The sequence below is a fragment of the Phocoena phocoena genome, chromosome 9 (genome assembly GCF_963924675.1).
Source record: "Phocoena phocoena chromosome 9, mPhoPho1.1, whole genome shotgun sequence".
Classification (NCBI taxonomy): domain Eukaryota; kingdom Metazoa; phylum Chordata; class Mammalia; order Artiodactyla; family Phocoenidae; genus Phocoena; species Phocoena phocoena.
Window position 1 is genome coordinate 94243204 of NC_089227.1, and position 13890 is coordinate 94257093.

Consider the following 13890-nt stretch of genomic DNA (forward strand, 5'->3'; position numbering starts at 1 on the left):
TGGGTCTCCCGCCACTGGGGCTTCTCCCGGCAGGAGCTCCTCCTGGGAGTAGCAGAAGCCCTGCAGACACTCCCTCACTCCTCCCAAATTACCTGAGATTTAAAGAGACAGGCCACCAGGTCTGCCTGCTGTGAGGGGCCTGGGTAAACTCCCTCTCCACCTGGGTCACTCCCACTGTCCCCAGCCAGTGCAGGGAGGGGAGGCCTGCTGAGAGAATGGAGAGGCCTCCTTGGACTTTGGGACACCCGGTGACCTTTTATAGATAGGCCTGGACAGGTCAGTCTAGCCTGAGAGACTCGAGTCAGTGAGGGAGGATGGGGGAATCAGGCAGGGCACTGGGTTTGAGGGGCCGGCGGTCCCCAGTGAACACACCTTCCTCACAGGGTCTTTGGGCCTCCCGTCCTGGAGACGTAACTTTGCTTAATCTCTCGCCTGGCCCAGAATAGGGACATAAATACTGAAAACTCTCACTCCCCTCACCAACTTGTCCTGTAAAGGGCCAGACAGTAAATATTCTAGGCCTTGCAAGCTGGATACAGGCATACGGAATCTGACACACATTCCTCTTTGTTTTTATAGCCCTTAAAAGACGTAAAATCCATTCTGAGCTCACGAATTAGGGCAACAAAATGACGCTGTGGGCAGGATGTGGCCTCCTGGACAGAGTTCGCGGACCCCTACTCCGGAATTCTAGAGACTGTCCCCAACACGACATATAAAGAGTGGGCTGCCAAGTAACATACAGGACACTCAATTCAATTTGAATTTCAGATAAACAACAAAGAACTTTTTAGTATAAATATGCCCCAAATATTGCAAATGTTTTCTCTGGCAACCTCCAGCGGAGACAGCGTTTATTCACCCAGTACTGCCTGCCGGACCCTTAACTAAGTCTTCCCACGTCAACTCACATCGAACCTGTGAGGCAAGTATTATTATCAGCATTTTTCCAATGGAAGAAAAAAAATGAAGCTCGCAGTGGTAAAGGTCATAGAGCCGTCACCCAACGTCATAGAGCCAATTGGAGCAAAGGCCAGATTCAGCCCCTCCCCTGATGCCTAAACCCCCATCTTTCTGCCCTACTGCATTCCCTCATTCCAACTGGCAAAGAGCGTTCCAGAAAGAAGGGACCTGCACAGTCATACTGAAGAGTGATGACAGGAAGCACAGCCCATCCTGGTCCCACAGCACAGGACTCTGATGAGAGCAAGCTGGGAGGCCTAAGAAGATCCCTCTTCCCCCTGGAAAGGAACGGAGGCCCTGGCTTCTGCCCAGCCCACGCGCGAGCCAGGGACCCGATGGCCTGGGCCTGTAGAGTGACAGGTATGTGTGGGTCACTCGCAGGCTTCAGAGCCTGTTTTTTCCTAACCGTCTCTGATTCAGAGAGCTGGAGGGTACAGCAAGGAGTGTGCGCGCGTGTGCGTGTGGTCTGTGCCTGTGTGTGCGCCCGTGCACTGTGTGGAGGGGGGAAGGGAAGCTTAGGTGCAGGGGTGGGGTGTCTCTGTGGGCGGGGGGAGGAGGGCCACCCTCAAATCTAAAGAGACAGCAGCACTTCCGTTCCTGCTGTTGGGCCCAAGCCCAGGCCACGGAGCCTGAGCAAACAGTGCCATAGATTAGCTGCTTTCCGCACCCACCCAGGGGTCAGTGGGTTCAGGCTGGGTGGGGGGAAGACGCTGGAACCCAAACCTTGAACCCAGGACCTTTGTGCCCATTAAGTCGGCGTGTGTCTGCCTACCGACCCACCCACCTTCTCTGTCCTGCTGGGCTCCAGGCAAAGACCCTCATTCAGGATAAGGCGCTGAGGTATTCATCATGGCGGGGAGGAGACCTCCAGGAGGACATGGCAGCCACTGCCAACTTTCCTTTCCTCTCTCACCTCTCTCCACCTGGTGCTACCTTTACAGGGTCACCAGGGCAGACGGGAAATCGAAAACAGACTCAAAATAGGTATGGAGGGCTGCAGCCCAGCCCCGATTGGGAACATCGGAGCTGCCGGATGCTGAGTTCTCTCTTGGGGGCATGGTTCCTCCACCTGGGCACAGCTGATCTAGCTTGTTTGTTTTTAATATCTATTTATTTGTTCGCTTGTTTATTTGGCTGTGCCAGGTCTTACTTGCGGCACGCGGGATCTAGTTCCCCGACCAGGGATCGAACCCGGGCCCCCTGCATTGGGAGCGTGGAGTCTTAGCCACTGGACCGCCGGGGAAGTCCCCAGACTGATACTTTGGAACAAGTAATTCTGTAGCGTGGGGCGGTCCTGCACATTGCAGGATCTTTAGCCGCCACTCACCAGGTGACAGCAGCACCCCTGCCCCTCCGCTCAGCTGTGACCATCAAAAGTGGCTTTAGGCATTGCCTGAGGTCCCCCAGGGAGCAAAGTACTCTCCCTTGAGAACAACTGATTTAGGGCCCAAAAGTGTTTACATATAATTTTTTCTGGTTTTGTCCCTCTGGGTTTGTTCCATGTCTTTCTGTGTTTCCCTCTGGTTTTCCTCTCACTGCTTCTGTCTCTCTGCAATTGTATCTGTTCCCTTGGTCTCTGTGATGGAGAGTGTGGGGTGTGTGTGCTATGGGGTGTGTGTGTGTCTGTGGCCATGACTCTGAGTGGTCTCTCTGTGGAATCCTGGGTTTCTTTCTCTTGACCTCCGCCCCTGTGTTTGTTTCCCTGTCCGGCTTGCTGTGTCCCCCCATCCCTGCTCCCTGCGTCCTCCTGCGGGGTCTCTCCTTAGCTGGGTTGTCAAGTGCAGCGCTGGCTGGGCAGGCCAAGAGGCTGCAAGGATGGAGCCAGGCTGGGGCAATGAGGTTAAAGCCACCTCTCACTCAGCCTGGAGTTTGGTCCAGTCACTGGGTTCACAAGCCCTTGTGTACCAGCTCAGAAAGCCTGCACGACAGCAGATGACAGGTCGGCGGGTGAGCACACACGCACGCACACACACACACACACACACACGCACACGCACACGCACGTCACAAGCTCCGCCCAGGGGCCCAGCCAGGATGGTGCTCTGCTTTGGTGTCTAAATTCCCGGGAGCCAGGTAAGCCGGGCTCTAGAGCTGGATTTCTGGCCGCCTGGATGGTAGTTTGTGCTAAAAGCCCTCCAAGGTCCTTTTCAACTCAAACATCCTGTGATTCTGAAGAAACATGAGTCACGTGGGGTTGCACGTGTACACACGGTCACCTCGGCCTGCACAGGTCCGGAGGTCTGAACGGTGGCAGAGGCCTCGTGCACTTTTCCCCGCTACGTGACCTTCGTCCCCGATCCCCTTTTCATTCCAATTGCTAACTGTAGCTCCATCCCTTTGCCCCCCTTTCTTACAACCTCTCCAACCTCATCCTTGAGCCGCTCGCACCACGGGGGACGCTGCGTAGCAGCTGCTGACTCTCCGCTTTCTTGAAGAGAGCTGGGGGAGGCCTCGCAGCTACTCCTGCCTCCCCAGATATGTACGTGCACGTCATCTGACACGTTTCCGCGGGGCATGTTTTATGTCAACTGAATCAATATGTCATAGCAATGTTTTACAAGGGTTGTTTGTGTTTGCATATGTGTCTGTTTCCTAGCATCCTCGTAATTGTCTGTAGATTTTAAAATTCACAGGCATTGGCCCTCCTAGACCTTTACCCCGTTGCACAAGGTGCCAAAAGGGCACAGATGGCCGTATGGATGTGAGCATCCCCCCCTCCCCCCGGTCTATTTCTCTCCACCGCCGGTCAGTTCTCCCCCTCCCTCCCCACCTCTGCAGAAAGACTGATCAGCCTTGAGAGCTCTCACTTGGTTTCCAACCTCCTCCCACCCCTCAATGATTTTGAACACCTTGTTTCCTAAATCAGCCATCCAGGAGGTGACAGGGAAGGGGGTGGGTGCTGGTTTGGGGAGAAGCAGGTACTGGCTCCCCTGGTTTGTGAGAGACTTGACGCTTTAGAGGGAGCCCCGCGGAGCTCTGACCCAACCCTAACTCTCTCTCCAGGTCTCTGCAGGCTGGGGTCAGGACTCGTAGTCCCAGCGTAGCCCCTCTGGAGACACGGCAGGGTGCAGAAGGGTGTCCACAGCCTTCCCAGGGCAGAGCCTCTGGTCCTGCTGGCCAGGCTTCCTAGAGCCTTTTTCCTCCCTCTCTTCCTGGTCAGACCCCAAGGCCTCTCCCTTCCACAGCCAGACCCCTCTGCTCTGCCATCTCCCTCGATGGGCTTTTACCCACCTTACCTGATCAGAGGCACTCTGCTTGCAGACCCGGAAGTCAACCAGGAACGCAGTTGCTGAAGCGTGCACAGCTCTCAAAGGAATTTCCAAATGTGCCCAAGGGAGCCTGGCTTCTGGAAGAGGCATGGAGGGAGCAACTGATACGTAATCAGAACTGCGTTCCAGCTCCATTTTCGCCAGAAATCACGGCGGGACCTCGGCCCCATCACCTTTTAGTGTCCTGATCTGCAAAAATAAGGACTCTTAAGTTTTAAGATTTCCTGTTCCTTTCAACACTCTCTGCTCCCCCGGGTGGCCCCCCTCAGCTCCCACATGCAGAGAGGATGGAGGTCCGAAGGGACCCCTTATCAGAAAGGGCTCTTATCCCTCAGGTGAGATCTGACTCTGAATCACAGGGGCAGATGCTCCACCAAGCAGAGAGGAGAGAGGGAAGGGAGGGAGAACACGGGCACACATGGCTTCTAATCATCCTCTAGGCTTAGACGTGGCAGGACTCTGTGGTCCTGAGCGGGGAGAGGGTGAAGCTCCCCTGCCATGGGGACCCCCAGGGCTCCGGACAGCCAGCCAGAGCTGGGGACCAGGTGTGTGGTCCTCCTGACCAGGCAAGTGTGGCTGGCTCTCCCCTCGACTCCACTCCGCTCTGGGCAATGTCCCTGGACACTGGGCTCGGGGCGTGTGGGGAGGGAGTCTTGAGGCCACTAAGCCTCAGGGAAACACCAACGGTTTGGTGTTCAAGAGACAGGATCTAGCCGTTATCTCAAATCGGATCACTGCTATTAAAAATCCAAGCCCATGGGAGATTGGCACTGACATATACACAGTACTATACGCGAAATAGATAACTAATAAGAACCTGCTGTATAGCCCAGGGAACTCCACTCAACACTCTGTAACGACCTATATGGGAAAAGAATCTAAACAAGAGTGGATATATGTATAACTGACTCACTTTGCTGTACAGCAGAAACTAACACAACAGTGTAAATCAGCTCTACTCCAATAAAAGTTCAAAAACAAGACAAAACAACAACAACTAAAAACCCCCAAGCCCAAAGGAAAACCCCTTTCCAAACGCAGGTGTGCAAACCGTAGCCTTTCTAGCAGCCCTGCAGTGGCAGATTTTCTTGGCACTCTCCCCCCAGTTTGTCCCCCACCTGCACTTTTTAGTCTCTTTCTCTCCCCCCGCAAACAATCTCAGTGAAACAGCAAACGGGGTGATGATAAGAACGCTCAGATTCTATTTATTTGGCCCAGGCGCTCACCCAAACACTCCACCACGTCTGTCATGAAAACCAAGCGAAATGCCAGACCTGTTATACGAGCAGCGGCAGTAGTTGAAGGTGGGGAGGACAGCGGGAGCAGGTAGGCGCGCTGGGTCTGAGAGTCGGGGAGCGGGGTCAGAGCGGCCCAGGGGTGGGGGGTGAGCTGGGGGCCACCGCCTAAAGACCCCGCCCAAGAGGCAGACCTGACCTGAGGGGAGCTCTCTGCCTTCTCCTCAGCCCTCGATGGAGAGGCAGCCGGCAGAGGGGGTGGGTCTCCCCTTGGACTGCGGGGCAGTGCCAGGCTGGGGCTCGAGGGGCCGGGCAGATTCTAAGGCAGATACCTAAGGGGGACGGCGTCGGTGGGAGGCTGAGACGAGGGGCGAGAGGCCAGACCAGGGGGCCATGAGGTGGCATCCGGGCTGGGAACAATGGAGGGACAGAAGCCAAACGCTACGTTCTGCAGATAGCTGGCTCCTGATCAGTTCCGGCCCCACGTAGGCAGGTCCCTGGTCAGCCACGGCAACGGCAAGCACAAGGAAATAGAGAAAGCGACCTTGGCCATTCTGCACCTTCTCTCACTCGCCTGCCCCACTGCCTAGGCTTCCAGGACCCGGTGTCCTCCCGGGTGTAAGACCCCCGTGCACCTGGGGTGCGGCCGCGGGCTCTGCTTCTGCACAGGGGCGCTGGGACCTGCATGGGGGCCCTGGCGGGGTATGCAGTGAGCTCCGGATAAGATTGGCTCACAGGCCAGGAGGGATCAGTCCAGCATCCACAGGCTCTGCCCTAGGGGCAGTTCTCAGGCCACTGGCTCCCTTCCCTGACCCCTCCCCCTTCTCCAGGACATGCTGACTCCCAACTCCAAGAGCTGACTTTGACGTGTCCCCAAGCTACAGGGAAGTCCAGAAACCGGTATGCAGTTGGGGCTGTGCACGGGACAGAGTACAGGACACCTCAGAACCCCGGGCTGTCCACTGCAGTGTACGTTGGAGGTGCCCGTGTGTGAGGCTGTGCACGGGACAGAGTACAGGACACCTCAGAACCCCGGGCTGTCCACTGCAGTGTACGTTGGAGGTGCCGGTGTGTGAGGCTGTGCACGGGACAGAGTACAGGACACCTCAGAACCCCGGGCTGTCCACTGCAGTGTACGTTGGAGGTGCCCGTGTGTGAGGCTGTGGCCAAGGTTGTGCCCATCATCGAAGGTGGCAGATGGATGTACTAAAACGTTTACTGTCAGAGGTACATGAGTGCCTGTAATATCGAGCTAAGATGTCCCTGCAGTTCTTGCTGCAGACTTGGTGCAGAGGGTAGCCCTCTACCCACCGGGTCTAGATTTGTCTATCTGTCCGTACAGATGGGCAAGGGAACCATCATGGGGCTAGGTCTCTCCAGGAGCCCAGAAGCCACGGGTTGGTGTCCTGCTCTGCCCTGGTGAGCTCTGCGACCTCAATCACAGAATCTCTCTGAGCATCAGCCTGCTTGCCTATAAAACGCAGATAACAACCTGCTGCAGGATTTATTCTGTAGGATTCTTGTTAGGATTAAAGAAGATAAAGAACATTAAACGAACATTCTATATACCGAACAGTGTCTTATGAATGACTGAGGGCCATTTGCTTTGTCATCTTTGCTTGGGCAGGAGTGTTTGAAATTGAACACATCCAGGAAGTAACTTTCAGATGTCAGAGCTGTCTTGTCTCTGGGCCCTGAATCTCGTGGTGGAAGGAGCACAGGCCTTGGAGCCAGATATCTCTGGATTCAAACTCTGCTAATTACTAGTTGAGCGATCTCGTACGGTTAAGGTCCCCCGCTCTGAGCCTCAGTTTCCCATCTACGAAATGAGCAGCCATACACACTTGACCTTCGGCAAGGAAGTCACCCTCTCTGGGCTTCAGTAACCGTCTGTAGCTAACGTGCAGGCCTGTTACGGGACTCAGATGAGGCAGGTGTGGCAGGTGCCTGGCCCGTGGCAAACGCACAGTAATAGCCTCCATACTGCACCGAATTCACACTGTCCCTTGACCTGGCTGTCTTCCGCCTCTTACTTGCAGAGCCTCAGAGGAAGAGGCTAAATCACACCGTGTTCTTCTCTCTCCCCGTCTGAGAACCTGGCACAGAGGATACGTTGAACTGTGTTTTATGGAGAGTGATCTGTACCAAGGAAATTGCAAGCTATTGGTCTGGCCAAAAAGTTCGTTCGGGTTCTTCCGTGACACCTTACAGGACACCCAAACGAACTTTTTGGCCAACCCAATATTTGGTGGGTGCCTGCCTGTCCTTTCCTAGGCCCCAAAGGCTAAGGGAGGGCTCAGTGTGCAAGGGAGGGGCCCAGAGGTGACAGAGGAACAAGGGAAGGTGGCAGGGGATCACGTGTACGTGGGTGGTGTACATCAATACCCAGTCACGCACAGAGAGAACGGCTTCTGCCCCTGAAAGGGGAATGGACCTGCGGAAGGGCAGCAGGGACCAGCAGTTGGGATGAAGGGAGGGTGCGGCCTGCGCACAGCAGAGGCCCCGTGCCTGCAGTCGCTCTCTCCATCCCAGCTGCTGGTCCTGAGCCCCCACTCCTGGCTGGCCTGGGACTCCGGGGTGGGGTGGGGCGTGATCACTGACGGAAGCCCGAAGCCATGGGGCCTGAGAGCCGTCCCCTTCTTGCCTACCAGGTTACTCGCAGAGGGAGAGAGGAGATGAGAAGTGGAGGCTTCCGGAAAAAGGAGGAAGAATTGGCAGCTGTGTCCTCTAGACCTGTGAGGCTGGGGCGGGCTGGGGCCTGAGGATCCCTGGGAGAAGAGACTAGCCAGCCATGTGGGGTAACATGCTCTGACCCAGGGGCAGGAGACAGTCTCCAAGGCCTGGGCCAGAGGTCAGTGACCTTCATGGAGCCAGAGTCTGATATATCTGTCTGTCTCCCTTACCTTCTTATCTCTGAATCTGAAGGCCTGGCCCGGAGAGAGATGAGTGGCGAAGGCCTGAAAGGGGAAAAGTAGGAGAAGGCAAAGGTATTGCAATGACAAGGCTTTCGGTCACTGAAATGCTGGCAGCTCGCGTGCTCTCCTGTGTGTGCTGCTGTCTGATGGTCACGATCACAGCAGGTAGACAAGTCAGAAGTCATCAGCTAATCCCGTCGCAGAGCAGGAACCGGACACTGGGTTCTGACCTGTACCCATCACCCCCGAAGGGCCCTGGCTGTCCAGTGGGGCTGCTCCTGGGGACGAAGAAGTTGGCAGAAGGCAGCGGAGTGGCCCTCACGTTAGCCCAGCACCCAAGGCACCCCTGGACAATGAATTCGGAGGTGGTGGCAGCGGGGAGGGTGGCAGCGATGGTGTCTGCGGGAAACTCGTGCCAGCCCCCCTCAGTCGACCCCACAGTTTGATCGGGAAGGAGTCCGGCAAGCAACCAGCCGAAGGAAGCAAAGCAAACCACTGGCACCTGTGCTCACACAGCGGACCCCTCCCACAGACGCCTGCTACCGCACAGGTGAGTGGGGACCCCCTGGCTGCAGCCTGGCCTGGCACAGTCCCCGCTCCGGCCCCGTGGCCGTAACTGCCACCTCCTCGATGCCACGAACGACAAAGAAGCAATGCAGGCGAGGGGAAGCAGGTGTGTCCAGTCCCACCCAGGTGGCTCCCGCCTGGCTGCCCTCCCAGGGCGGAGAGAGGGGCCCTTTGATCCAACCTCCCTGTCGGTGTGACGCCACTCTGTGTGTCAGAGTAGTTTCTCTCCTGGCATATTTCTCATTTTTTTTCTCATTAGCCTTAAGAAACAGGTGGGCCCAACCCAGAGAAGTCAGTGATCCTGGCTCCTACATCCAAGTCAGGGCACTTTCTCCGTTTTCATCGAGTGATCTCGGCTGCTGGAGGGGCCTTGCCAGCCCCCATGTGCCGCCCCGTCTGTGCTCTCGGGGCCCACAGAGGCTCCCGGCCTCCACTCAGCCTCTCTCCCTCCCTCAACTGCAGCACCCCAGACCTCAGCTGGCCTTTCTCCAGCCAGCACCGGCGGGGGGACACTGGCCCTGCCCTTCCTTCCCTTGGCTGCAGGCAGAGCTTTGCTCCAGAGGCTGTACCACCACTGTCACCAGAACTCAGAACCTTGTCCCGTCAAACACTTTGCAAGTAGCTGGGAGGCGACCCATTTTTAAAGTCCAGAGATACCTGTAAGAACACAACCTCTCATCAGCTCCTTGCCTCTGGCTGGTGAGGTGCATGGGAACCAGAATGTTCTGCTTCTCTATTCTGAAGAAACCAGGGAAGGGGGAGACAGGGGAGAATGGTAAGCGTTGGGGTACCTGAAGACTTCCAGACGCAGGAACCGCAGTATTTCTGTTACTCTGTTTGCGTGTCCCAGTCTCTGCAGCCCCATCCAATGAGCGTGGTAGCCACCCTGTAGTCACTGGGACAAAAACATCTATCAGCTTAACACTTCGGCACCCAGTTCTTACTGCATCTGTCATGCTGCACGGCGATGCCTGGGTGTCTTTCTTTCATTTCTCACTTGGGCTCCTGCGGGCAGATGTAGAATCTTGTAGGTTGCCTTGAGTGCATCTTTCAGCGGGTACCACGTGCCGGCCGGTTTCGTGAGCTCTGCTGCTGGGATCCTTCCCTCTTTTTTTCCTTCTTCATAATATTCCACGAGCTCTCCTTTCCCCCTACTCGCTTTCTCTTTTTCTCTGTCTCTCTTTCTGTCTCTTGCACACACAGAAGTATATATAAGCTGAGAAAATTTCCCAACGATTACTGATGTTTGCATTGTTTTTTATCCTTTGCAATGTGTTTCCACCCCTATTATGTCTACACAAAGGCTGGTAATTTTTTTTAACCACCTTTGACAAATGGAAAACAATCTGAACTATGTGCAGTAGGAGAATTAGAATAAAAACAGGTCAATCATTCATAGATTCGGTTAATGAATATTTATTACCCACTGCATTGTACCAGGAATCACGCCAAGCACTGGGAACACAAAGATGAATAAGATGGGCATCACATTCTCCTTTGTGGAGCTTGCAGTCTGTTAAGGAAAACACATTTAAACAAGTAAGTACAATAAAGTGCAGGGTGTGTAAGAAGAAGACATCATGGGTGGCCTGGAAACAGAAGAGGCAGACTCCAACCTAGCCTATGGGTCAGGGCCCCCCACCCCCCAAAACACACACAAACACGATATACGATTGTTAAGCTGAGACTAATAGGATGAATAGAAGTTACAAAGATGGAAGGGAGGATGGTGCAGAGAGATAGAAAGGTCCAGAAACTGTGAAGGCCCAAAGGAAGGAAAATAGAGGAGGAATGAAAAATTCATCTTGGTGAAACAGAAGGCCAGGAGAGGTTGCCAGATGTCAGCTCACGGAAGGGCTTCCAGTCGATCACAGGTTGAGGCAGGAGTTGCATCTTACAAAGATCAATGTGGCTCTAGTGTGACTGAGAGATTGGAGAAAACCAAGACTGCATGCAGACAGCACAGAGAGGAACCCACTCCTGGACTTAAGGTGGGACATGACGGGTGCTCGTTCTGGAAGAATAGTGATAGGGTCTGGAGAGGTAGAGACAAATGAAACGGTCTTCAAAGCATATTAAATGAAAAAAGCAAGAAGTGTTTTCCTAATACATTGTACTATATTATATGTGTTTTTAGAGGAATATATACATAGGTATGGTCAGATATGCATAGAGTATTTTTGGAAGAATAGATAACAAACTTTTGTTTGTGAGAGTCCCTGGCAAGAGTACATGAGGGGCTGGAACAGAGGTAGGAATGCTTTTTTCTCTGTATATCTTGTGTGCTCTTTGAATTTTGTACCATGTGGTGTATCATCTACTCAAAAGTTATTCTTTTTCAAGGGAGATGTTTTATAGAATCTATGAGACTTAAGATTAACTGCATATGAGAGGTGAGACAGGTGTGTTGAGGATGACAGCTAAGATTTGAGCTCAGGCAATCTTGCCTACTTATTTGGTTGGAAACACTGGTGGAGGAGTGGGTTTGGTGAGGAAGAAAAGCTGCTCAGTTTGGGACATGCTGAGTTCCAGGTGTCTGTAAACTATCCAGGTAGAGTTGTCTAATAGATAGGCATCCAAGCTGTTCATGCCTGGAGCTCAGGAGACAGACCTAAAGAGAAGGTAAGAAGTCGGGAATCATGAAGGTGTGTGTGTCAATACCATCTACGGAGGCAGCTGGAACTTCCCAGGTGGTGAGGAAAACAGAGAGCCTTGTGGACCAAAAATATTTAAGGGATGGATAGGAGAGAAGCAGGCAAAGTAGGAGGCGTGCGTGGCACTAGGCACGTGCTGGGAAGGGGTGAGTGGTCCACTAGCATCTGAACGCTACAGAGTTTGCGCAAGACTCGGATTGCTCAGCGGGGTTAGCTACAGGTAGATTACCTTGATGAGATCGCTAGCCGGAGAGGCAAGGTCAGATCACAATGGGGTGAGGACTCAGTGTGAGGTCAGCAGACAATAGACTCTTCTCTTAAGAAGTCTGGCCCCGAAGAGGGAGTAAAAAGATAGGGCAGGACCTGAAACGAGAAATGGGAGTTGAGGGAGGGCGATTACAATGTCTTTGCAGGTGGGAAAGAGCAGAGCATGGTTATTTGCTGACTAGCATCGCTAGGGGAGCGAGAGAGAGGCTGAAGACACAAGAATGAGAGGAGTTACAGGACACAGTGATAGACAGAGCTGCCTGAAGAGACAGAAAGAAAACTGCATCTGGAACGCAGATGGGAGTTGAGCTTTATACAGGAGAAGGAGAATTTCCACTGTGAAAGAAGATCAGAGGAGTCACGCTGAGCACGCTTAGAAACCATACAACCTCTGTGTGTGTGTGTGCGTGTGTGTGCGCGCGTGTGCATGTGTGTGTGATCCCTCACCGTTCTGCACTCATTTGTGCCTTGCATGAGAGTCTGGATGAACCTGTCTGTGGTGTTGCAAATCCCACTTACCTTTTTGCTGTTCCAGACCACAGTTCTCTTAAGAGTTGTTATGGCATTGTGCTCAGGGTGATGATAGAGCTGGGACGAGAAGGGCTGGAGGCCAAAGCGAGGCTGTAATGGGTACCCTGGACACCTAGTTTCCAATTTCCTTCCTGGAAAGGGTTGGCCCGGGCTCTATTATTGCTGTCTACCCCACAGTTCAGCACAGGGACAAACGGAGATGGGGGTGGAGGATGGCTGTTGCAGGAAACATGGTTGGGGGCCTGTTACCTCCAGAGGCAAGGATGAACAGCTGCCAACAGACAACCAGAGGCACAGGCCAGGGATGGTCTCATAAAACAAATGATGGGGCCATCCAAGCATGGAAAGGAATAATTTACCTCACATATTTAAAAACACACCAGGATGCAAATGAGATACAAGCACTTCAGACTCCCAGTCTCAAAAAACAAGGATAAGACAACCCAAAAATAACAACCGAAAAAATTCAAAAATGGGCAAAGGACTTGAATAGACATTTCTCCAAGAAAGAAGATATGCAAATGGCCAATAGGCACATGAAAAGATGTTCAATGCTGTTAGTCGCCAGGGAAATGCAAATTAAAACCACAATGAGATACCACTTCCTAACCAAAAGGATGGCTATTATCATAGAAACAGAAAGTAACGTGTTGGTGAAGATGTGGTGAAACCGGAACCCTGTGCCTTGCCTGAGGAAACATACAACAGTACAACTGCTGTGGGAAAGAGTATGGCAGTTCCTCAAGAAAATTAAACGTAGGCTTGCCATAAGATCTAGCCATCTGCTTCTAGTCATATACCCAAAGAAACAGAAAGCAGGAACTTGAACAGATAATTGTATACCAATGTTCATAGCAGCATCACAATAGCCAAAGGTGGAAGCAACCCAATCGTCCATCAGTGGATGAATGGACAAACACAACGTGGAATACACATACAATGAAATGTTATTTGACCTTTAGAAGGAATGAAATTCTGACTCATGCTACAGCATGGATGAATCTTGAAAACATCAAATAAGCCAGGTACAGTAGGACGAATATTGGATGATTCCCCTTATATAAGGTAACCAGAGTAGTTAAATTCATAGACAGAAAGTCGAATATTGGTTATCAGGCACCATGGGGAGGGGATAATGGGGTGTTAATGTTTAACGGGTACAAGAGCTTCAGTGTAAAAAATTCCCTGGATGAACAGTGGTGATGGTTGCCCGACAAGGTGAATGTACTTAATGCCACTGAATGGCACACCTAAGAATAGTTAAAATAGTAAATTTTATGTTATGTATATCACAGTGCATCTTTTTAAAATAAAGGAAGGATAAAGAGCCTTTTTTCTTGCAGTTTTCTCGTTGGGGTTTGGTCGGTAGGTGGGGACAGAGTCCTACGGGGTACAAGAAGAGGCGAGAGGCTACAACCTCAATGCCATGCCTGGCTCTTCCCACATGAAGCCCTGTGGAACCAGGGAGGATTCACAGCTTACAATCTAG